General features: G+C 54.5%; 2 pseudogenes; both read right to left on the bottom strand.

The window, feature by feature from the left end:
- Window positions 1-1,150: 1,150 nt before the first annotated feature.
- Window positions 1,151-8,717, bottom strand: LOC136303329 (zinc finger protein 345-like; annotated as a pseudogene).
- Window positions 8,718-15,201: 6,484 nt separating this feature from the next.
- Window positions 15,202-23,346, bottom strand: part of LOC136303300 (zinc finger protein 436-like) — a 156,013-nt pseudogene continuing 147,868 nt past the window's right edge.

Raw genomic sequence — 23,346 nt, 5'->3', positions numbered from 1 at the left:
GCTGAGGCCGGCCCGGTGCCGGGCACCCACCAAAGCCGCTCTGTCCCTGCCCCCGCAGCCGCGCGGGGCACAGCAAATGGCACCCCGCATCACCGAGGGCCCTGACACCGCCCGTGTCACAAAGGGCCACACCCGGCCCCCAACAGCAGAGGGACAGACTGGAAGCGCCCGGAGCAGCCCCGGCCTTGTGGCCTTGTAGCCCGTGCCGTGCCCAGAGCCCCGGGAGGCTTTGCCCACGGTGCCCCCGACAGCCCCAGCCCCGCCCCGCAGAGCCCTGGGGCTGCAGCCCGGGCTGACCCTACGGACCCCCAGAGATGCCGCCGGACGCTGCCCACAGCAAGGTGCTGACGGGGATCGGGGCCTTCGGGTTGGGCTTGGTCTTCCTGGCACTGGGGCTGGGCTTCTACCTGCGCAAGAAGGTGAGGGGGGCTCCTTGGGGTCGTGTCCACCCTCCCCCACAGCGTGTGTGCTCCCCCCGGGGCCCCCAGCCCGGTGTCACCCCCTTTTCTCTGCCCACAGAGCTCCTGAGCCGCCGGCGGCCGCTGCCCCTCCCTGTGGCCTCGGGCCCGGCTGGGACCCCCCACTCTGTCCTCATGATGATTTGGGGGGGGGTCGTGTGTCCCTCCAAGCCCTGCTGTCCCTCTGTCCCCGCCCAGCTGCTCCCAGTGTTCCCAATAAAGCTTCCCAGTTCGCCCCAATCCCAGGGAGCAGCTGAAGCAGCTGCTCCAGAACCTCCACCAGGGTCTCCCAGCACAGCCAGAGCCGCTGGGCCTGGGGTCCCCAAAGCCCTCAGCAAGCCCCAAGGCCCTCCCAGGAACCCTCAACTCCCTCAAACCCAGCATCCCCCACAGCCCCTGCAAGTTTCCCCCATGGCACCAGCCATGGCCATGTCCCCACATGTCACTGGCCACGTCTCACTCTTGTATTTTGTGTCCAACATCCCCCTAAACAGGGTTTTTTTCCTTTTCAAAGTTCTGTGCCAGGGTTCAAAAGAAAAGCAGAACTTGCAGCTCGGCCTTAGAAGCTGTTGATTCATTTCTTACCTTAAAGTTCAGTGTGCCACCTTACACCAGGCTTAACGCGCTGAAAGACGTCACTGCCAAGAACACAAGACCTGCTGTCCAAGGTCTCTTAAAGATTTCTAATCCAATTAACTCTTAAAATGTACTATATGTACAATTTTGTACCAATAATTGCTACCAATTCTAGACACGCAATTTTCTACATCACCTACATTCTACCGATGTCTTCGTGCCGCCAGAACAGCAGAAGATGGAGCAGAAGAACTAAAGACACCATCCAAAATTCTCCATCTTGCTTCTATCTACTTCCATTCTAAAAACCCAAAACTACAAATTTTCACCCTGTGACAAACTAAACTACTATCTAATTTATTTTATGTTGTTTTCATTTCATCCATAAGTGTTGGCAGTTTTTCCCATGGACTAAGGTCAAAGGCAAGGGTCCCAGACACCCCAGGGCAGTTTGAGGGGTTTTCCCCGTGCCCTGGACTCCAACATCCCACCATGTCCTCACCCATGGCTGTCACCCCAACATGTTTCCATCCCTGTCATTGTCCCCCACGTCTCCATCTGTGCCTATGTCTCCTCAAGTCTCCATGAATGGCCACATCCCCACCACGTCCACGTGTCCCCATGTCGCTCTCCATGTCCATGTCCCCCCATCACCCGCCAGATGTCTTAGTTCAATATCTTTTTTACCCCAGTTGGATATTTTAAAGGGATGAAGAGAAACGAAAAGCAAATCAAGGCCAGAAGAAAAGGATTTCCCTGGTCCATGCCAGCTGAGGATCCACGTGCTTGAGTGGGAGGGAAGAACCTTTTTTGAAGGGATTTCCACCCCACTGTCTCCAAAATCTTGGTCTTGGCCCAATTCAACATTTGGCTGCAGAAGACACCCTTGGGCAATAGAAAATCAAAATTCTGGAATCCCTGAGGTTAGAAAAGACCTCCAAGACCATCCAGTATTCCTTGATGCCACCAGAAGATAGGATTGAACTTCTGGGGTTGAAAGTCAACAAATCTGCTCTCCCCAAGGAATTCCCAGTGTCGGTCTGTGTCACAATGGATGTTCCTGCCCCTGCATTCACCCAGGTACCCACAGGGAGACAGGAAGATGTGGATCCCCCGCAGCCAGGTGTCTTCCCAACAGTGATCACCAGGACCACAGGTGACCAGGGCTCTGCCCAACACGGGTCACTGGGGATCATCCAACGCCGATCCTCCCATGGGGGATGGAGCTGGAGCAGCGCACAAAGCTCTTCCCGCACTCGGGGCACTCGCAGGGCTCCCCTTCTGGTGCCTCTGTTGGTGTTTGGTCAAGTGAGAGCTCCTGGAGAATCTCTTCCCACACTCAGGACACTCGTAAAGCCTCTCCCCGGTGTGGATGCGCCGGTGGACAGTGAGGTGTGAGTTTTGCTTGAAACCCTTCCCGCAGTCGGGGCAGCGGAAGGGCCTCTCCTCCGTGTGAATCCGCTGATGTACGAGGAGAGTGGAGCTGGTCTGAAACCTCTTCCCACACTCAAGACACTCGTAGGGCCTCTCTCCAATGTGGATACGTCGGTGCTTGATGAGGTGTGAGTTTTGCTTGAAGCCCTTCCCGCAGTTGGGGCAGCGGAAGGGCCTCTCCTCTCGGTGAATCCGCTGATGTACGAGGAGATCAGAGCTGGTCTGAAACCTCTTCCCACACTCAGGACACTCGTAGGGCCTCTCCCCTGTGTGGATGCGCTGGTGTTTTTTCAGGATGGACTTCCATCCAAAGCTCTTCCCACATTCCAAGCAGGTGAAGGGCCCTTCCCCAGTGTGGATCACCTGGTGCTGGATCAGGGCCGAACTTTCTCTGAAGCTCTTCCCACATTCCGCACACTTGTAGGGCTTTTCCCCAGTATGGATCATCTGGTGTTTCCTCAGGCCAGAGCTGTGCCTGAAGCTGTTCCCACACTCCCGACAGTTAAAGGTCCGTTCCCCAGTGTGGACCCTCTTGTGCCGGATCAGGCTGGAGCTGTGGCTGAAGCTCTTCCCACATTCCCCACACTCGTAGGGCCGTTCGCCAGTGTGGATCACCTGGTGCTGGATCAGGGCAGAGCTGTAGCTGAAACCCTTCCCACATTCCAGGCACTTGTGGGGCTTCTCCCCTCCATGAGGCTTCTCCACCAGCTCTGAGCTCTGGCTGGATCTCTGGCCGCCCTCCTGGCACAGGGCGGGTCTTTCCTCCTCGCAGCTCCCTGGGCTGGGTTTGCAGCCCCTCCTCCTGTGGGATCTCCGGGGCTTTTCCTCCTTCTCCATATGGTCACTCCTTGGGAACGACAAATCCTGGTTTGGGGAGAAAACAAGAGGAGAGTGCTTTAGGCTGGGGGTTTCTCCTTGCCCAAGTTCATCTCAGGAAGTCATTGCTACCTCGTGTCTGTAAGAACCTCCAAAACACCAAGATTCAGCGCACAAGTCCTCCAAATGTCAAGATACAGATCAAAAACTCCACAAATACTGTACTTTACACCAAACTTTCTCCAAAATATAAAGATGCAGCCCCTTGCAATAAACCAAGACACCAACATTTAGGCCCAATAATAATCAGAAAAACCAAGATTCACTCCCACGAAAATGATGAAGACCCGTAAACAGGGAACCCCCATGAAAGGAAGAAAGGAAAGTGTCTTTACAAACAGATGCTGCGAATCTGCTTGGGGATAGGGCCAGGCACTTGGACATAAGGAAGGGACAGAAGAAACCATCACTTCCACAAAATGTTACTAACTGACCACACAGACTGCTGCTCAGCCAAGGTCCTGCTAAATCCATGAACATTGAGAAGAAGAACAAGGACTTAATAGAGATATGAACATCGTTACCTATACAGAAGTGGGGTGCATATTAAAGGGGGTATGTAGTAGGTGGATTGGGAAGTCTGTACCTCCCAATACTTCAGCCAATGGGGAAAAGGAGAGGGAGACGCAGCCAGGAAAATTAGGATGGAAAGGAGACTGTGTGCTCCAACAGCTGGAGAGATCCCATGGGAAATGTCCCATAGCTTCTCCCTTTTTCTATAAATGAAATTACTTTTACAAGACTCCTCTGTCTACTTTGTGGACACAAACCCCTGGTGATGTCAATTTTTCCACACACCTTGGGGCTTCTCTGGAATTCCTTCCACCGTCTGGGGCGGTGGGCAGTGAGTGGAGCTGAAGGTGCCTCACCCAGTTTGGGTGATCGGCTCCCTGGGGTGGCGGCAGCACCGGGGGTTTGACTGGGGACCCAAGAGTGTCCAGGAGACAGATCAGCAGTGACACATCAGGGGGGTCTGTGAAGAGTCGGCAGGGAGAGAGCACTGAAAATCTCATCAGTGAGGACACTGGGATCTTCAGGGAGTGAACATGGCAGGGCATCCATGGAGGGTGGAAAAGGGAAAGCCAGGAAGGCGTCCTGGCAAAAGGGATGATGATCCCGAAATATCTCTGAAGGGTCCCTTTGGAGAATGTTGAGGCAGTCTGCACATTCTCATTAATTACTCCCAGAGGTAATTAAGGACATGGACACCCAGCAAGGCAATAAAGGAAGTCCAGAAGGGATTTAGACAAGTGGGGATGGATGGCGTTGGTGTGCTGGGAAGGCACTGGGTGATGGGGAGTGTGCAGGAATATGGTTAATGCAAGAAGCAGCAGGAGGAATCTCTGCAGTAAAAATAACGATGATGGAAAAGAGGAGGAAGAGAAAAATACTGAGGACTGGGACATTTTTCAGCAGGGTCTTATCCTCTAAATTTGCCAGCTGCTGCAGATCCTTTGAACCCCCAGTTTCCAGGAGAGGAAAACAAGGAGGTCACGATCCCAGGGGGGTTCTCCGTGCTGGGGAGCGGCAGCAGCGGGCGCAGAGGTGCGGCACCGGGAGCACGGGCTGGGGGCCTGTGGGGAGCTGTGGGGCAGCCGGGGCTCAGCAGGAAGGAAGGAACAGCTGGGAAATGTGGATTACTCCGGGAAGGATCAAGATTCTCCTTTAAGGATTATGTTTGGGTCGCTGGAGAAAGGAATGACTCTGCAGAAAGCTCAGCAGCGGTCAGAGGAGGAGCACCCACAGGCACTCAGGGGGGCTGCAGGAGTGGCACAAGAAGCCCCTGGAGCACTTGGGCACAAAGGCACAGCAGGTGAAGGCAAGAAGGGAGGAGGAAAAGGCCAAGCTGGAGGCAAAGGCCATGGCAGAGTTTCTACAGCCCCTGAGGGATGAACCCCAGCGCCCAAGGGGGCCCCAGCACCGAGGGGACGGGCTCGGCCACAAGCACCTGGCACAGGCATTGCCCTCCTCGGCGGGGGAGAGCCCACCCAAACAGCCCCTGGCAAGGAAGCAGGGTTCCATCTGCAGGCCACAAGGACACTGCAGGCACACACAGCAGCACCCTCAGCAGGAGCAAGTCCACCCCTGCATGGACATGGATTCCTGGGGCTGCCAGAGCTCCCATTCCACCAGGGACCCACCACACTGCAGCCCTTGACAACATTCAGGCTGGGGCTGCATCCACACGAGGCCTTTCCTCACACACACAGGGGCCTCTCCATCCACTCTGCATCTTAGACCTAAGGGGGGAAAATCCCAAAAATGTCTTTGATTATTCAGGGACAAGTGGGAAAGATGTGTTTTAGTCAACCACTATCGGCAGATGTGGGGGATGGGTTTGAAATGCAGGAATTGTTATTTGCTCCTAATTGTGATTGTAATTTAATGGGGAGGTATTTGATGGCTATATTGGAAATGCAAATCAATATTGTAAAAGGTGAAACACAGGCTAGTTCTCTTGTACGTTTGTGTCAAATGTCTGGCAAGGCCTGTGCTGAAGTGAACCCACAAGTGTGGGCAGCCCCAGGGAAAGAGGGAAAATCAGATACCCAGCCTCTCCAAATTACTCTGAAGCAACAAGGACAAGTGGTGTCTAAAAGCAATCCCGTGTTCCAAGGGAGGGAAGGAAGGGCTTACAGCCTGATATTGAATCCCTGTAATGCAGGATGTGGATGACTCGCTTCAGTCAGGAGGTCAAGAAGTGGTAGAAGAAGCCTCTGTGAATTGGCTCAATTTTCAGGCTAAAAAGCATCATGGAGTATTTGGGAAAAAAAAAAAAAAACCCAAAAAACCAAAAAAAAAAGCGCAAAAGTTCGAGAAAAAAGTTAAATATTTGGGGCATATTTTGACTGAAGGTTTGTGGTGTATGGACCCACAGAGGGTCCAGAGAATCTCAGAAGTAATGTTACCCAGGACTAAAATGGAGCTGGGACAACTCTGAGGATTAATGGGGAATTGAAGGACCTGGATTGAGGATTCTCTGTTCTACTCAGAACACTGTATGACTTCTTTTTAACCCCAGACAGCCTCAATTTTGCGGTATGGACATGAGAAAGAGAACTTGAGAAAATGAAAAAACAAAATGATTGATGCCCCAGCCATGGCTCTCCCAGACTCCCAAAAGGAATTGGAATTGTCTGTGGATGTTAAACAGGCCACGACTGACCCCGCACTGAAGGCACCGGAGCAGCAGCCAGGGCTCCACAGCGGGGGAAGCCCCTGTGCCTGCCCACAGATCCTCTGCTGGAATCGTCTGCCTGGGCACCTCCTGGGGCATCTCCACACACTGGGGGCCAAGCCTTGCTGCCACTGCTGGAGCTTCAGTGGTTTCTGTGCCTGCACTCGCCACAGGGCTGGGGAAGACAACGGGAGAATTCCACTCTGGCTCTCAATCACACTCACACACTGGGCTGGAAGGGATTACATTGTTGGAAAATATACCGGCTTTAAATTTAGGGGGTTTTGAATTTCTCTACTCAGGCTTGGTTTGCCTTTGCCCTGGGGAAAGGAATTTTAGAAGATTTTTTTTTAAAAGGGATGTTACACCACCCAACAGAGATGAGTTTACCAACTAAACAGACTGGGAATAGCCCAAAAGACACCCACAAAGATAACGACCAGCAACAAAACATCAACGACCATCAGCAAACAGCAACAACATCTACCGCAGACACTGCCCCTGGAATAGCTGGAGACACCTGGTCTGGAAAAGGCTGGTAAGGAAATCCAGGAGTGCCGACCTAATTAACATCAGAGGCAAAGAAATCCGGCTCCAATAGGAAACCAAATACTGAGAACTTCACAACTTGGAAGCAATGAAAATCAAACCCATGGATTTCTATGGGTTCAGACTGTTTAACGTTTAGGGAAAATCCAGTAAAACTCACGTGAAACATTAATTTTGAAGAATTAAAGATTTTAGTTAAACCAGATATTGCTGAAGTAAGACAGATAGACTTCCCTTTTGCTAAGCAGAAGCCGGATTTAAGGAACTGATAAATCATGAGGCCTGTCAACTTATGTTTGTGTATTCTGACTAATCAATAGGCTTCAAGAAGGACAATGAATTCATAAATCAAATACTCCTGGGAAAACAGGATTCAGATGTCACACAACACTAAAAGGTTAAAAAGTCAAAGCGAAGAAGACTCACTTACTTCATCATTTTGAGACCCTGCCCCATAAAAAAGACCACTAACCCATTTCAAAGAACAAACCACGCATGCTTAATAGCCTTTGGCTAATTACCATACGAAGCGGGGAATGGGATGTACTGAAGTCATGAATATACATTTGTGTTTTGGGTATTCAATACTTCTGTACATAAAAAGACCCTGTGATCTTCTGAAGGGGCGTGTGTGTTTGGGAGCTATCCCGCACGCTGCCCGGCGTCGTCATTAAACATACACTTCCTAACTTTAAACTGTTAGAGAGTCTTTTGTCCGTCAGAGTTGGATATCGGCATTAGGGCGATATTCATATTTTTTTAATAATTCACACGTGTCATGGAATGATTTTCTCTGCTAACCCAGGCTATGTGTGGATGAAATGATTTCTGTTGCACATCCTGGCCAAAATGAAGTAATGCCTTGACTCTCTAACAGTAAAAATATTGTTGGAGAGTTTTCGTTTCTCTCGCAGTTTAAGTGAAAGGATTACACCATTGGAACATTTTCGGTAATATTCCTACTTTTATGTGGTCAGTTAGATTTGACCAGGGGTGTGAGAAACAATTTTTAGTCTCAGGAGAAGAAGTAGAAGAAACTTGATTGTTTTGGAATGTTTTTTGTGTATGTTTGTGGGAGGCTCTAAGTGATGGCAAAACTTTGGTATGGGTTTTTCGATGGGCAAAGGGACAGGGAGATGCAGAAGGGAAAATCAGGATAAAAAGGAGGTCGAGTACGACAACAACTGGAGAGACCCCACGGCAAACGCCGCACGGCCTCTCCCTTTGTTCGGGAATAAAGTCACTTTTACAGGACTCCTCGGTCTCCTCCGGGGACACAAACCTCTGGCCACGGGAATTTTCCCGCACTGCCCCGGGGACAGGGCGGCCACCTCCGTCCTACCCGCAGGAAGCGGGACGAGGCAGCGCTGCTCCGGCACCGGCTCCTGCCGAGGCAGCGGCGGGAAGGAGACCGCGGGCAGCCGCTCCCGCAGCGCCCTCCGGCCACGGGGAACACGGCGCCGACACGGCACAAGGAACCCGCCAGAGCCCCCTGCCGCCCCCTCCGCCCGCAGCCGGCCCCGAGCCCCGGCAGAACCGAGCGCGGCTCCCACCCGCGCTGGGGCCGCCTCCGAGCTCCGCCGCCGCCTCACCGGGCTCCGGCCGCTGCCGCCGCTCCCGGGCCCGCACACACGCTCCGCCAATGGCGCCTCTGCCGGTCAACGGCAGCCCGGGGGGCGGCCCCGGGGCCGGGCTTGGCCCCGCTCGGCCCAATCGGCGCGCGAGATTCTGGAGTGAGGCCACAATTCGCCAATGGCAGCGAGGCAGGGGCGGGCTCTGCACACGGCCCACACCCGCCCCGCGCTCTCAGGCCCCGCCCCCGGGCTGTGTGAGGGGAAAGCCGCAGATGAGGAACAGCGCTGGGACGGGCCCGGGCCCGAGTCGGGATTGAGCTGGAAACACAAACAAACTTCTCCGCACCTCCCGGCCCGCCTTTCCCAGCCCCGCGTGTTCCCCGGCACCGGCTCCGAGGAAAGCCGTCACTTCTCCTGGCCATAATTATGAGAATGAGGTGCACGGCTTTGATTTCGCCAAAAAAAGAGGGAAAACCCCCAACGCCCCTGGGCGGAGTGGAGGAGGGGAGAGATTTCTGGCAGAAACTTCCAAAAATCTTTTTTTCCTGAGGCTGGAAGAGCAAACCAAACCCAAGCGAGGTGGGTCCCACCCCTCAGCATCGCCCCCCTGCCGTCCCAGCTGAAGCCCTCGCCGGCTGCTCCGGGCTGGATGGGCAGACTGGGAGCGCTGGGAAGGGGCCCCGGCTCAGGGCGCAGCCCCCGGGGCAGCCCCACGGCCCCCACGGCAGCTCCAAGGCTCCGCCAGCCGGGACGGGACGTGGGAGGGGGAGCAGGGAAGGGACGGGGCTGCCGGCGCCGGGGGAACACGAGGGTCACCGGGGGCACTTCGCAAGCATGTAACGCAAAAGATAAAATTGATGAGGGAGACAAAAGCAACAGCAACAGTGGCACCATAGCACGGGGGCACACAAGGACGTGTCCCATTGTAGTGGGGTGGTGCTGTCCGATGGCAGGCACCCACCAAAGCTGCTCTGTCAGTGCCCTCCACAGCAGGACAGGGGAGAGAAAATTTAACCAAGGGTTCATGAGTTAAGGAGCAAGAGAGTTCCCTCATCAAACATCACCACGGGCAAAACAGGCTCCAAACTGGAGATATGAATTGAATTTATTGCTAACAAACTCAGAGTAGGACAACGAGAGGAAAAAACCCTTCAAAACACCATCCCCAGCCCTCCCTCCTTCCACCTCTACCTCCTACCCCGGTAGTGCAGGGACACAGGGAATGGGGGGCCACGCTCAGTTCATGCCCCTCAGTTCAGGCTTCTTCCTCTGCTAAGGGACAGGAGCCATTCTCCTGCTGCACCCTGGGGAACTCCCACTGGACAGTTCTCTGGAACTTCTCCAACCCCAGTCCATCCCATAGGCAACAGCCCCCCTCAAACTGCTGCAGCATGGGTCCCCTGCCACGGGGTCAGTCCTTCAGAGACAGGCTGCTCCAGCGGGGGCCCCTCTGTCCACAGGCTCACAGCCTCCTGTCAGGCATCCCCCTGCTCCAGCGTTGCTCCTCCAGGGGCTGCAGGGAGATCTCTGCATCCCCATGGATCTCCAGAGGCTGCAGGGGGGTCTCTGCATCTGGCACAGCTGTCTTTGGAGGCACCAGGAATAGGCTGAGCTCCGCCTGAAGCTCATCTCACATTCCCCGTTCTTGTAGGGCCCAATCCCCAGTGTGGATGTTCTGATGTCTCCTCAGCTCGAAGCTCCACCTGGAGCCCTTTCCACATTCCAAGCACCCGTGGGGCTTCTCACTGGCCTGAGCCTTCTCCACCAGCTCCAAGATCTGGCTGTATCTCCGGCCACCTCCCCAGCACAGGGGTGGGGGTCTTTCCTCCTCACAGCTCCTTGGGCTTGGTCTGCAGCCCCTCCTTTTGTGGGTACTCTTGGGCTTTTCCTCACCACTGGATTCCTGTGCCAGGGAGCCACTCAAAACAACCTCTTCCACAAGATTCCGTGGCGGGGCTTTCTTCTCCCTGGTCTCTGTCTGCAGCTCAGTGCCTGGAGTAAGGAAAGACAAGGAGAGGAAGGAATGAGGAAGGAAGCAGGACAGAATGACGAGAGGAAGGAAGGAGAGGATAGGATTTGCCTCTGTCAGAGGGAAGGGGAAGGAGATCCCCCCAGCCTACCCCTGGCAGGACAGCGTCGGCAGTGGGGTTATCCTGCAGCCGGGGGTGAGGCTGGGCTGGGAGATGGAGCAGAGGAGAGGGGGAAAGGGGCAACGACTTCCTCCTCACCTGCCTCAGTATCCCAGGCATCTTCTTTTTTCCTTGCAGCCTCCTTTAGCTCCATCTAGACACAGTCTGAGGTTGACAAATCCTGGCTTGGGGGAAAAGGCAGGGGTGAGCACCTTGGGTTAGCTGGTCCCGCTGCCCAAGTCCCGCTCAAGAAGTTGACGCCTGGGTGGGCCGAGACCCTGCTCATCTCTATCCTCCCCCACCCTGCCAGGCTGCTGAGGAACCCTAGCTTCGGGATCTCCCCATGCTGCTCTCCCCACTCCTCGTAAGCCCCAAAACCGATGTCACCCCCCAGGTCCTCCGGTACTGGGCAATCACCGTGTGGATCCTCCATGATTCTCCCAAGGGACATTTGTGGCTCAGCTTTCAGGTCCTGTGAGATCCAAACATCCCAGCCATTACAAAAGGCCCTCCAGGACACCCTCTGAGAGATGTGGGGCGAGCTTCCCCTCCCTGTTCACCTGCTGGGGCCGGGGAATCTGCGGACTCAGCAGGAGGGTGGGGGAACCACATGGTTCTACTGCTGCTCCTTCTCTTTCTGCTCCTGTTCCTGCTCCTCCTTTTCCCCCTCCTTGTCCTCCCTCCTTCCTCTTCCTCCTGCTCCTCCTAACCACCAAACCCAGACCCCCCCTTTCCCACCCCCTTGCCCCATGGCCGCTGAAGCACTGGATGCTGTGTGGGAAACCCCCTGTGAGCCCCCCAGGGATGAGCAGGGGGCTTGGGGACCCCTCCAGTGCAGATCCATCCTGCCTCCCCACCCCGAGACCCAGGGAATCACTCCAGGGATGGAATGACGGGGACAAGAAAGGACCCATATGAAACCCCTTTTCATGTCCCAGCCCCACCTTTCCCTCCCCTCCCCCATTGTTTCTCCAACCCAAAGACCCCTCCCAACTCAGTTTGGGGGTCCCACACCTCTCTGACTCTCTTTGGGGATCCCAGACCTCTCTTTTTCCCCCTCTTCTCTGCCTTCCTCATCATCTCCCCAGTCCCCACCACCCTTCTCCCCTGTGCTTGGTTTGGGGGATTCCAGGCCCCTACTGCTCAGACTAGAGGTACCATCCCCCTTGCCCTCAATTCAGGCAGCTCCTGGCAGCTTTTTTCTGGAAGGATCCCTGAGTTTTGGGATTTTTGGGATGCAGTTTTGGAGGGGGACAGCTCTGTCTGGCTTTCCCCTTCCCTGTTGTGGCCTCTCAGCTGCCCCTGACACCCCGAGGCTGCTGGGATTTCCCTCCTGGGGACAAGGATGTTCATTCCCTCCCAGGAGCCCAATGCCCGGCTGGGGGTCCAGGTCAGGGGCTCCTTGAGCAGCTGCCCCAGAACCTCCACCAGGGTCTCCCAGTGCAGCTGGAGCTGCTCGGTCTGGGGTCCCCAAAGCCCTCAGCAAGCCCCAAGGCCCTCCCAGGAACCCTCAACTCCCTCAAACCCAGCATCCCCCACAGCCCCTGCAAATTCCCCCCATGGCACCGGCCATGGCCATGTCCCCACATGCCACTGGCCATGTCCCACCATGTCCTCACCCATTGGCTGTTTCCCCACCACATTCCCATCCCTGTCATTGTCCCCCATACCTCTGTCCATGCTCGTGTCCTCTCACATCCCCACGAATGGCCACGTCCCCATCCATGTCCACGTGTCCCCATGTCACTCTCCATGTCAGTGTTCCACCATGTCTATATCCTTTCATGTCCCCACCCACGTCTCAGTTCAATGTCTTTATTTTTACTCCCATTTCAGATGTTTTGAAAGAATGAAAAGAAATGAAAAGCAAATCAAGGCCAAAAGAAAAGGATTTCCATGTCTGTGCTGGGTGAGGATCCACGTGCTTCAGTGGAAGGGAAGAAGCTTTTTCAGAAGGGTTTCCACCCCGCTGTCTCCAAAATCTTGGTCTTTGCCCAATCCATCACCATTTGGCTGCAGAAGAAGCCTTTGGGCCATAGAAAATCAGAATGGAATCACTGAGGTTGGAAAAGACCTCAAGACGTCAAGTGTTGTTGATGCCACCAGAAGATATGACTGAACTCAAAAGATTTTTTGGGGGTTGAAAGACAACAAATCCACTCTCCCCAGTGAATTCCTGATGTTGGTTTGCATCCCTATGGATCTTGCTGCCCCTGCATTCACCCAGGTTACCACGGGGAGCCAGGAAGCGGTGGAGCCCCCCAGCCAGGTGTCTTCCCAACACGGATCACCAGGACCATAAATCACCCGGGCTCTGCCCAACGCGGGTCACTGGGGATCATCCAACGCCGATCCTCCCAAGGGGGGTGGAGCTGGAGCAGCGCACGAAGCTCTTCCCACACTCAGGGCACTCGCAGGGCTTCCCTCAGTGCTGCCTCCATTGGAGTTTGGTCCAGTGAGAGCTCTGTGAGAAGCTCTTCCCACACTCGGGACACTGGCACGGCCTCTCCACAGTGTGAAAGTGCTGGTGTCTTCTCAGGTCAACCCTCCAGCTAAAGCTGTTCCCACATTCCCCACGCTTGTGGGGCCATTCCCCAGTGTGGATCCTCTGGTGCTGGCTCAGGTCAGAGCTGTAGCTGAAGCTCTTCTCACTTTCCAAGCACTTCTGGGGCTTCTCCACAGCCTGGGGCTCTGAGCTCCAGCTGGGTCTCTGGCCGCCTTCCCAGCACAGGGAGGGTCTTTCCTCCTTGCAACTCCCTGGGCTGGGTTTGCAGCCCCTCCTTGTGTGGAGGGCTTTTCTCTAGGGTGTTTCCTCCTCCTCCATCTGACCACAGCTTGAGAATGACAAATCCTGGTTTGGGAGGAAAAATAAGGGCTGAGTGCCATGGGAGGGGGGGGGTTCCTACTGCCCAGGTCTAGCTCTGGATGTCTCTGGGTGTTTTGTATCCATAAAAGTCCCAAGCAGCCACAATTCAGCCCAAAAACCCCTTCCTGGAGTTCCTCCTCTCTGATGTCTCCACTTTGGGGTTCTGGGCGTCTCCCTTCCCTGGGCTGATGGGGGTCCCGTGACTCCTGAGGTTTCCCCCTCTCTGGGGTCCCGCTGAGGGATGATCCGGGCAGCTTTTGGGAGTCCCAGGGGTTCTTTCTGCTCACTCTCTGCTCTGGCATTCCTGAGATCCCAGGGATTCCCCCTTATCCAGGCTCCCCCCGTCTCCAAGCTGCTGGGCGTTCCCCAGCTCCGGGATCGCCCCTCCCCCCAGCCCCGGGCTCCCGGCGTTCCCCTCCACCTCTCTCCTGGGGGGGCCCCAAGACCGATGTCCGCCTCCCACGCTGGCACCGCGCAATCACCACGTGGAGACTCCAAACATCTCCCAAAGAGGTATTTGCGGCTCAGCTTTGGGGTCCTGCAGGATCCAAACATCCTCCCCACCCCAAAATGAAACCCTCCCAGGGACCCTTACCGATATTTGGGGCTCAAACCCGGAACCTGCGAGTTCCAAACACGCCCCAAGAAAAATGGCCGCTCGGGGACCCCCTGAGAGATTTGGGGCGAGCTCCCCATCTCAGCTCACCTGCGAGATGTGGGGAAGCCGAGCCCCAGCGCCAGGAAGATGAAGCCCCCAATCCCCATCAGCAGCTTGCTGCAGGTGGTGTCCAGCGGCATCTCTGGGGGGTCTGCAGGGCCCAGGACCCCCAAAACCTCTCAGACACCCCAAGCCCCTCCAAGCACCCTTCCAGTTGCCCCCAACCCACCCAGGAGGCCCTGAAACCTCCTCCCAATCCCTTCCCAGCCTCCCCAGGACCCACCAAAGCCCCTCCCAGCCATCCCCCTGCTCCTGCAGGGGCTGCTCCAGGGGCCGCGGGTGGATCTCTGCATCCCCATGGATCTCTGCATGTGGCACCTCCATCTTCAGAGCCACCACGTATTGGCTCTGCCAGACACGGAGGACGCTTCCAGCAGCTTCTCTCAGAACCCACCCCGCTACCAAAACAAGGCTGTGTGCAAACCCAATAGATCCCAAAAAGTGGGGTCCCAGATATCCAGCAGCTCAGCTGCACCCCAGAATGGGGATGGAGATGTCCATGGGCTCAGGTGTGCCCAAAACTTAGGCCCCAGCTAAAGTTGTTCACTGCTTGGCTGAGCGCTGCTTGAGGGCTGGGGCTGCAGCAAAGGGGGGACACCCTCCTCCAGCAGGTATGTCCCACAAACAGGGGATCCCCACAAGCCCCTCGGAACCCTGAGGCTGAGCTGGCCCTGCCTGGATGCCTGGGAGCCACCAAAACCACCCTGTCCCTGCCCTCTGGAGCTGCACAGGGAGAGAAGATAAAAGGAAAGGCTCAGGAGGTAATAAAATAACCAGAAGAGATCTTGCCCTTAGCACCCGCATGGGCACAACAGACCCAGCCTGGCCACAGGGAGGGAATTTATTACCAACCAAATCAGAGCAGGAAAAAGACAAGGGAAAGAAATCTCTCCAACATCTTCCCTCCACTCAATGGGGATGACCCAGAGCAGGAGTCACCACGGCTCTGCCCAATGGGGGTCACTGGGGATCATTTAGTGTTGATTCTCCCCTGGGGGACGGAGCTGGAGCAGCGCACGTAGCTCTTCCCACACTCGAGGCACTCGCAGGGCTTCCCTTATGGTGCCTCCGTTGGTGTTGGGTCAAGTGGGAGGTCTGGGTGAAGCTCATCCCACACTCAGGAATTCGTAGGACCTCTCAACAATGTGGATGTTCTGGTGTTCCCTCAAGTGGGAGCTGTAGACAAAGCTCTTCTCACATTCCAAGCATTTGTGGGACTTTTCTTCCTGCTCCATTTAGCTTTGGCTTGGGAATGACAAATCCTTGTTTGGGGGAAAAACGGGGAGCCTCCTTGGGCTGAGGCCTCCTTGGGCTGCTGCCCAAATCCATCTCTAGAACACAGCAGGCATTTTGCATCCATGAAAGTCTCCAAATTAGCAAGATTCAGCCCAAAAAACCCTCCCCTTTGTTCCCCATCTCTGATCTCTACACTTTGGGGCTCCAGAGGTTTCTCTTCCCTAGGGGTCCCATGGCTCCAGGCATTCCCCTCTCTCCAAGGTCCTGCTAAGGGATGATCCAGGGGCTTTTGGTGGGGGCCCATGGGGTCCCGTCTCCCCTGATGCTCTAGTTTGAGATCCCAGGGATCCCTCCTCGACAGGCTCATCCCTTTCCAGCCTGCCAGGGGTCCCCCAGCTCTGGGATCATCCCTCTCTGCTCTCCCCACCCTGAGGGTCCAAGGGTTTTCCCTCCTCTGCTCTCTCAGGGGTTCCCAGGACCAATGTCCTCCCTCCACAGATACCGAGTGACGGCCACATGGACCCCCAAAGATCCCCCCAAGGAGCACTGCTTTGGGGTCCTGCAAGATCCACACCTACACACACCAATGGGTAACTCCCAGGGACGGCAGATGATATTTGGGACTCAATTCTGGAACCTGCGAGCTCCAAAAACACCCCAATAAAAAGACTCACAGGGAAGCCCCGGTAGATTTAGGACAAAGTTCCCCTCCCTGCTCAAATCATCACGGGATGCTGTGGGGGTGATTGTCCCCTGGCCGGGGTGCTGTGGACACAGGGGGCACTGGAACCTCCTGTTTCTCCTTCTTTTCCCACCCATGCTCTTCGCCTTCCTACTCCTCCTTTTCCTGTCTCCCTCCTAGTCCTGCTCCTCCTCGTTCCTAATCCCACCTCCACCCCAGTTCCTGCCTTCTGTATATTTAGAGTGGAGAATCTTGTTTGTTTTTAGAACTAGAACAAAGATCCCAGATGGAAGGAGGCTTGCTGGTTTCACTCAGAAGCATCAGTGAGCAAAGGTCACGTTTCCTTTGGTTTTCTCCCATCCTTGTTCCTCCTCAGTGTTCAGGCTGGGCTATCAGGCGTCCTTAGGGCTGCATTTTCACAGTTCCTCTTGCATCCTTTGGGCAATAGCCTGTGCCCTGGGAGGATTCTTTCTGCTCCTTGGTGACACAGGAGAACCTTCCAGGCGGATTTTGCATGAACTGCTGCTGTGATGTCACAGGAGCATTGCCACGTCCCCGTGGTGTTGCTCTTGCTGTGGGACACAGAGGCCGCAGTGTCCAGAGCGACTCTGGGCGCCTGCTCCTTGCAGGAGGATCCTCCTGCCCGAGGCATTCCCAGCGGTCAGCCCACACCCTGACGGCTGTCCTTCTGTGCTTGCAGGGCTACAGTCTGCAGACGTGTGCAGCGCAGCCAAAATGTTCCAGAATTTGGTTGCTGCAGTTTGCAGCCTGTACTCTGTGGCTTATTCGGTGTATTTCTTGACCCACTTGGCACGTAAGTCAAGCTTTTCCCTCAGTGCAGCATCTGTGGCTTTGAGCTTGCTGTGTGCTTTCTGTTCTTCCTCGGGAACTGGGTTGACTTTGTAACCAAATTGCCATGAAGACACCATTGGTTTGGGAGAGCTGCTGCCAGCAGCTGCAGCTGAAAAAAGGGGGTGTCTGCAGCCAGCAGGGTGTGCACAGCATTTGCAGGGGAGAGTTGCTGGGGGAGTTCCGTACTCTCAAGGGGAGAGTGTGTGGCAGCCGAGCCTGGAACTCCCTCCGTTTGCTGGTCCGGCCCAGAACTGACACAGCCCAGTATTTGGTGCTGTTCTCTTGCTTGCTGTGTGAAGGGACTGTGGCTCCTGGAGGGATGCTGTGAAAGCAAAATGCTCTCTTGGGCTTGCTTTGCTCTGTGGCATTTCCCACCACAGGCATTTCTTTTCCTGACAGCATCTGGTTCATGTTCCTTCTCCCATTGCAGGGCACCTGACAGGTGGATCTCGAGCAGCTCCTCCTTTGGTGAGTTCAAAGGGAACCTTTGGTGTTTGGAATTGTGCAGCAAGTTGTGAGCTGAGCGTGTGGCAGCCGAGTGCAAGCCTGGGAGGCTGAAGGAAAGTTCCTGTCAGTGTCTTTGCAGCAGCAGCAGCAGCAGCAGCAAAGGCATCCCTGGCAGTTTTCTCCTTTTCTGTTGAAATGCTTTTGAAGAGCTGCAGGTGTGGTTTTGCAGGCAGAAGATTGCTTGCTGGCTTTAGCCATGGTGGAGTATCAAATTCCCAACAATAGGTGGCAATGTCGACTTTAGCCCATTGTTTGTTTGTTTGAACAGCTGGGAAGCCTATTTCTGCTTAGTGCAGCTGGATGTGTAGCTGAGGATAAATAAGGTGATAACTGAGATGGAACTTCCCATCCCTCACACTACCGTCTGTCCACAGGGCACAAAAGCAGCATCAGCACCTCCTCCAGCTCCCTCTGCCTCCAAAGAGGAGGCCAAAGAGGAGGAAGGCAGCGGTGAACTTCCCACTCTTCAGGGAGATAATGGTGAACTTCCCTCTGTGCCGGGAGACGACAGTGAACTTCCCGCTCTTCTGGGAGATGAGGGTGAACATCCCGCCGATTGGGAATACAACGGCGAGGCTCCCGCCGTGTGGGACAAGGACAGTGGACATCTCCCAGCGTGGGACGAGGATGGTGGACGTCACTCGGCACAGGGCGAGAATGGCCAAGCTGCCATGGCGTGGGACGAGGATGACGGACATCTCCCGGTGTGGGATGAGGACGGAGGACATCCTGTGGCTTGGGAAGAGGAGGGTGAATGTCTCCCAGCATGGGAAGTGGAGGCTGAACGTCCCATGGCTTGGAAAGACGATGGCCAACCTGCAGCGTTTTGGGAAGAGGACGGAGAACATGCAGCGTTTTGGGAAGAGGACGGAGAACCTCCCTCTGCTGCGGGATCCTGGGCTGAAGGTTCTGGCAGCAGCACAGCCCTGCAGGCAGAGGAAAGAGGGGAGCAGTGCCTGATGCAGCTGAGTACGTCTGCTCTGTTCCTGTGTGCCAGAGCAGGTGCTGTGTGTGTGTCTCAGCATCAGCTGCAGCCGGTGTTGCTCTGCAGCTGAATGTCCCAGAGTGACTGATTGTCCTTCCCCAGCTGAGAACAAGGGCCCCCAGGGAGTGGGGCTGCATTCTGGCTCTGCTGCAAGGTGGGGTCTCTGTCTGGGAGAGAGTGTCTTCCATGTGGTTTCTTTCAGGAAACAGCGTGAGCGTGGGGGAGCCTGCGGAGAAATACCTGGAACTGGAGCAGATTGGCCAAGGGTAAGTGCAAGGCAGTTACTTCTACACAAGCAGGGCCCAGGTATTTTGCTGGTGCAGTATCAAGTGAGAAGTCAGGAGAGCTGCAGACACCTTCAGGCACTGGGGGATGATGCTGCTGTCTCTCAGTCCTGATCAGAATTGACAACTGTGGTCAGATGGCACCTCCAAAGGCCCCTGAGGCTGGCAGTGTCCTGCCTGCAGCAAGGAGCAGGACATGGAAGATCTTCTGTCCATGCAATTGGATTCCCTAAGAGAGCAACTCACCATCTGCTGACTGTCAGACAAGAGTTCTCAACAAGATTGCTTTCAAATCTTTTACTTGCAAAACTATTCACCGCTCAGGATTATCAAGAGAATGGCTTCCAAACAGAAAGCAGAGATGAACTAAGAAGGGCTCTTTTCAGCACAAGTAGTAGACCCCACACATCCAGTAACAGACACAGAGCTGCTGCACTCAAGGGGAAAATGCATGATGCCCTGATGCAGGGCTCTTGTGGATCCTGCAGCTCTTAGGCAGGAAATGCAAAAGGATGAAATACATTCTTTTCTAGTTCTTTAGACAGTTGGCCCCCAGCCCAGGTTTTGAACTAAAGGAATTCATCACGGACATTTGGGGTTTGCTCCAGCACTTTTCCTTCATGTTTGGCCTCAGTTTTCCCTTGCACACCTTGCATGGCAGAGGGCTGGTGGCTGCCGCGCCCTTCTTTCAAGGCTTGACGCGCCCAGGTGTTTTCTGAATGCTACAGGCAGAAAAGATCTCCTGTCTTCCTGACTTCCACTCCCAGGGTCTAAAGCACTGCTTCTTTCCTCTCTGCTGTTTTGTCTGCAGGGCTTTCGGAGCCGTTTGTAAAGGACTTGACAGGGCCACTGGACGAGAGGTGAGTGTCTGCTGACAGAGAGAGAGGGAGAGCAATGAGAAGATGGATGTCCAGAGCAAAGCTCTCTCCTAAAGCCTGCAGTTGTCTTTGGCTCTGGTGTGGGTGCCAGCCTGTGACAGGGATCATCTGAGCATGGGATGTGTGTGTTTGCTTTGTTGTGCAAGCCCAAGCAGAGCAGCTGCATTTGAAATCATGAGCAAATGCCATAGAATTGCTAAAGGGTTCCCAGCTCTTTTGCTCTGTTTGCACAGAACCAGAATTACTTCCTGCTTGCAAAATGTGTTTGAATAATAATGAACATCATCATCATCATTCTAAGAGTGGTGGTAAACTAGGGCCATTTGAGAAGAGTGTAGGTGCAGAGAAGGTTGTTAGAGCTTTGAAGCTGAGGGACCATTTCTGCAGAGCTCACAAGGCCAAATGTCTCTGGCCACGTGTCCTGTAAGCAGCCCCCAGCCAGCAGAGCAATGGGCTGTGGGAATGGCACTTGCTGAGCTCTGGTGTCCCATCCCAAGGCAGTTTGGCACAGCCTGGCTGCGGCGCTCCAAAAAGACTCGCACCGTGTTTGCTGTGGCCTCCTGCCACAGACTCCTCCAGTTGAAGGTCTGCAATGTCCCTTCAGGTGGCCATAAAGAAAATGAGTCTCCGAGGGCAGAAGAGGGAACGAGCTGTGAATGAGCTCCTGCTCCTGAAGGACAAGAAGAACCCCAACATTATCAACTCTTTGGACAGGTGAGTGCTTCAGCTCTCATCCCGTGCACGAGCCCTGCGTTAATCTTTCCTGGCATCCGCAGTCCGTAGCCTGTTTTGAGAAGCCTGACCCGGCCATATCTTGCCAAAACAACAGCCTGGCAGTTCACTCCCTCCATGTTCCTTTGTTGCACCACTTTGGTTTTCTCTTCAAGCGGACCCTATTTTCTGTGTCTTACAACAAGTGCTGATAATCCATGGCAGAAATTATTTCCCTCGGCGGCTTCTTCCCAAATCTTTTCCATTGCTTCAGTTACCAGGAAGAGCAGGTTCTTGTTTCCAGAAAGGCCTCATCTGCCCATTTTTCAATGGCCCTGCCTGTTGCTGAAGAGACGTTCTGCAAGGTTTTCCAAAGAGTTGACCACTTTTATCCCAAGTGCTGCACGGCCTCCCTCCCTGGATAGCTCCGGAAGTTGTGTTGCCTTGTTGTGGAGTGAATGGTGGAAGTGATGAGTTCAGATGCTGAAGCAGCTGGGGGCAAGTGTTGTGGTTTCACATTGATCTGGGCTGTTGCTAAAAGTGCATTTTTCACTTGCTTGCCATCTAAGGCCTCTCCTTTTTCACAGGTGTCTCCTGTGAAAATCAGATGGGATTCTGTCCTCATTGACAAGTGACCTGGAAAGAAAACCCCACTGGAGGCTTTGCCATGGGGGAATTGAGCACTGCACATTCATCTCTGTGCCATTGTTTTCCTTTTCCAGCTTCCTTGTTGATGGAGATCTCTGGCTGGTGATGGAATACATGGATGGAGGAACTTTGCAGGATGTGGTCAGACAGACACGCATGGCTGAAGGAGACATGGCAGCTGTCAGTCGGGAGGTGAGGGATCCTGCTTGTGCCTCCCATGGCTTGGACACGATGCTCCTTCCAGAAGGGCAGGAGAAGAGGAGCGGCTCCATGCTCAGGGCTTTGTTTCTGCCTTGTTTTTATGAGCTGGAGAGGAAAGAGCCACTGAAATGAATGGCCTGCCAGCATCACTGCACTTCTGTTCTTGTCCCCTTTCCTGCTGTTGGGGTACTCTGTCTTTTTTGGGTTTGATTTGCTCTTCTCAGCTTTGCCTTGGAACCATTTGCCTGGAGCTTGTGTGCACTGCACTCCTGGCCTGTCACAGCAAAGTTTCTGCTGGCAGAATTCTAAACTCTCCTTTCTTGGCTGATATATTCCAGCCATTGATTTTTACCCTGGTGTTTCTTTTTCTCTCTCAGTGTCTGCAGGGCCTGGATTTCCTCCATTCCAACCAGGTGATCCACAGAGATCTGAAGAGCTCCAACATCCTTCTGGGAATGGACGGCTCTGTCAAGCTGGGTGAGTGTTCCTGGCCAGGCACGGCGCTCCCGGGCTGCGGGTGTGGGGCTGCTTGCCAGTGGCGGCCAGAGCCCCACAAGTGCTGCTGGTGGCACTGCCACAAGCGCTCCTGCTGCCCCTGCAGAGAGCTCAGGGGAGGAGCAGGAGTGTCAGGAGTGGCTTTGCTCTGGCTGTGGCCCTTGCAGACGGGCAGGAGTTGGAATGGAAATCTTCAAGGGAATCAGTAAAAGCCACTGCATGAAAGCTGAGGGTTTCTTGAAGGGTCCAGTTCCATCTTTCCTTGCCTCCAGCCGTGAGGACTTTTGCAGCTGTATTCACGACTGCATTCTCACACTGAGAGTGGGGAATCTTTGGGGTTGGTTTCCTCATTCCAGCTGCCTTTGACAGGGTTTGTTTCTGTCCTCAGCTGATTTTGGCCTCTGCGCTCAGCTCAGCCCTGAGCAGGACCAGCCCAGCTCCATGGTGGGCACTGCTCACTGGATGGCCCCAGAAGTTGTCACCAGTTCTCCTTACGGCCCCAAGGTGGACATCTGGTCCTTGGGCATTGTGACCATCGAGATGGTGGAAGGAGAACCTCCTTACTTCAAGGAAACGGCGGCCATGGTAAGAGGCAGATTCTCCAGTGTTTGCAGAGGCCTGTGAGCACAGCGTGACCCTGCACTGGCAGGAGCAGCTGAAAGTTTCTGGACATGGGGAAGGGAATTCCCAGAGGACTCGAGCCTGAACACAGACCAATATTCTGCAGTCTCTGGCAACAATGTGCTTTGGGCTTTAAGGTGTTCAGCTCTTCTGTCTGTGAGGATGACCTGAAAACGTCAAGCCAGTATCAGCTCCAATGTTATCTTGCAAAAAAACCCCAAACGAACCCCAAAAGCCACCCCCAAACACAAGAAATCTATGAAGGAGTTTGTAAAACAGGTTTGGCGAGATTAAGTCCCTCCCGGCTCTTCTCACTGGGAAAGTTGTCTAACACGTCAAGATGATTATTTAACATGCCCAAAGTCTAACACGTTTCTTTCCTAGCCCAAGCTCCTTTCTCCATGTCACCAAGCCTGAGCTTTCAGCAACACAAACCTGTTTCTTGTCTGGCAGTTTCTGGGATGGGGCATCACAAATGAATTTCCTTGAGTGTCAGTGTCCCTGCAGAGATGCGTTTGATGTAAGAATCCTTTGAAATAACAGTCAGACCACAGTGACTCTTGCAAATGGCCTGGAACGCTGGTGTCGGTATTTGGAGAAGCAAAATCTGCTCTTTCTGATGGAAGTGCCTACTAAGAAAGCCAATGAGATTGGCTCTCCAGGCCAGATCATTTGGATGTTGCAATGGCTGTGGCTGCATCAGGCTTTGGGTTTTTTGGTTGGTAAAGAAAAATGAGCTGTGAGCAGCATCTCTGCCAGGGAGGAAAGTGCCCCTGGAGCTGGGGCTGAGAAGCTGGGGTCGACGTGAGCACTGTGGGTGTGACGGAAGCTGGCAGAGCGCTGTGTTTGCTTTTCCTGCAGGCTCGCACTCTGATCCGGCAGAACGGG

The sequence above is a fragment of the Chamaea fasciata genome, unplaced genomic scaffold, assembly GCF_029207755.1.
Source record: "Chamaea fasciata isolate MVZ Bird 193981 ecotype frontalis unplaced genomic scaffold, bChaFas1.0.hap1 SCAF_32, whole genome shotgun sequence".
Classification (NCBI taxonomy): Eukaryota; Metazoa; Chordata; class Aves; order Passeriformes; family Sylviidae; genus Chamaea; species Chamaea fasciata.
Note: the sequence above shows the minus strand (reverse complement) of the source record. Positions and strands in the feature narration are given on the sequence as shown.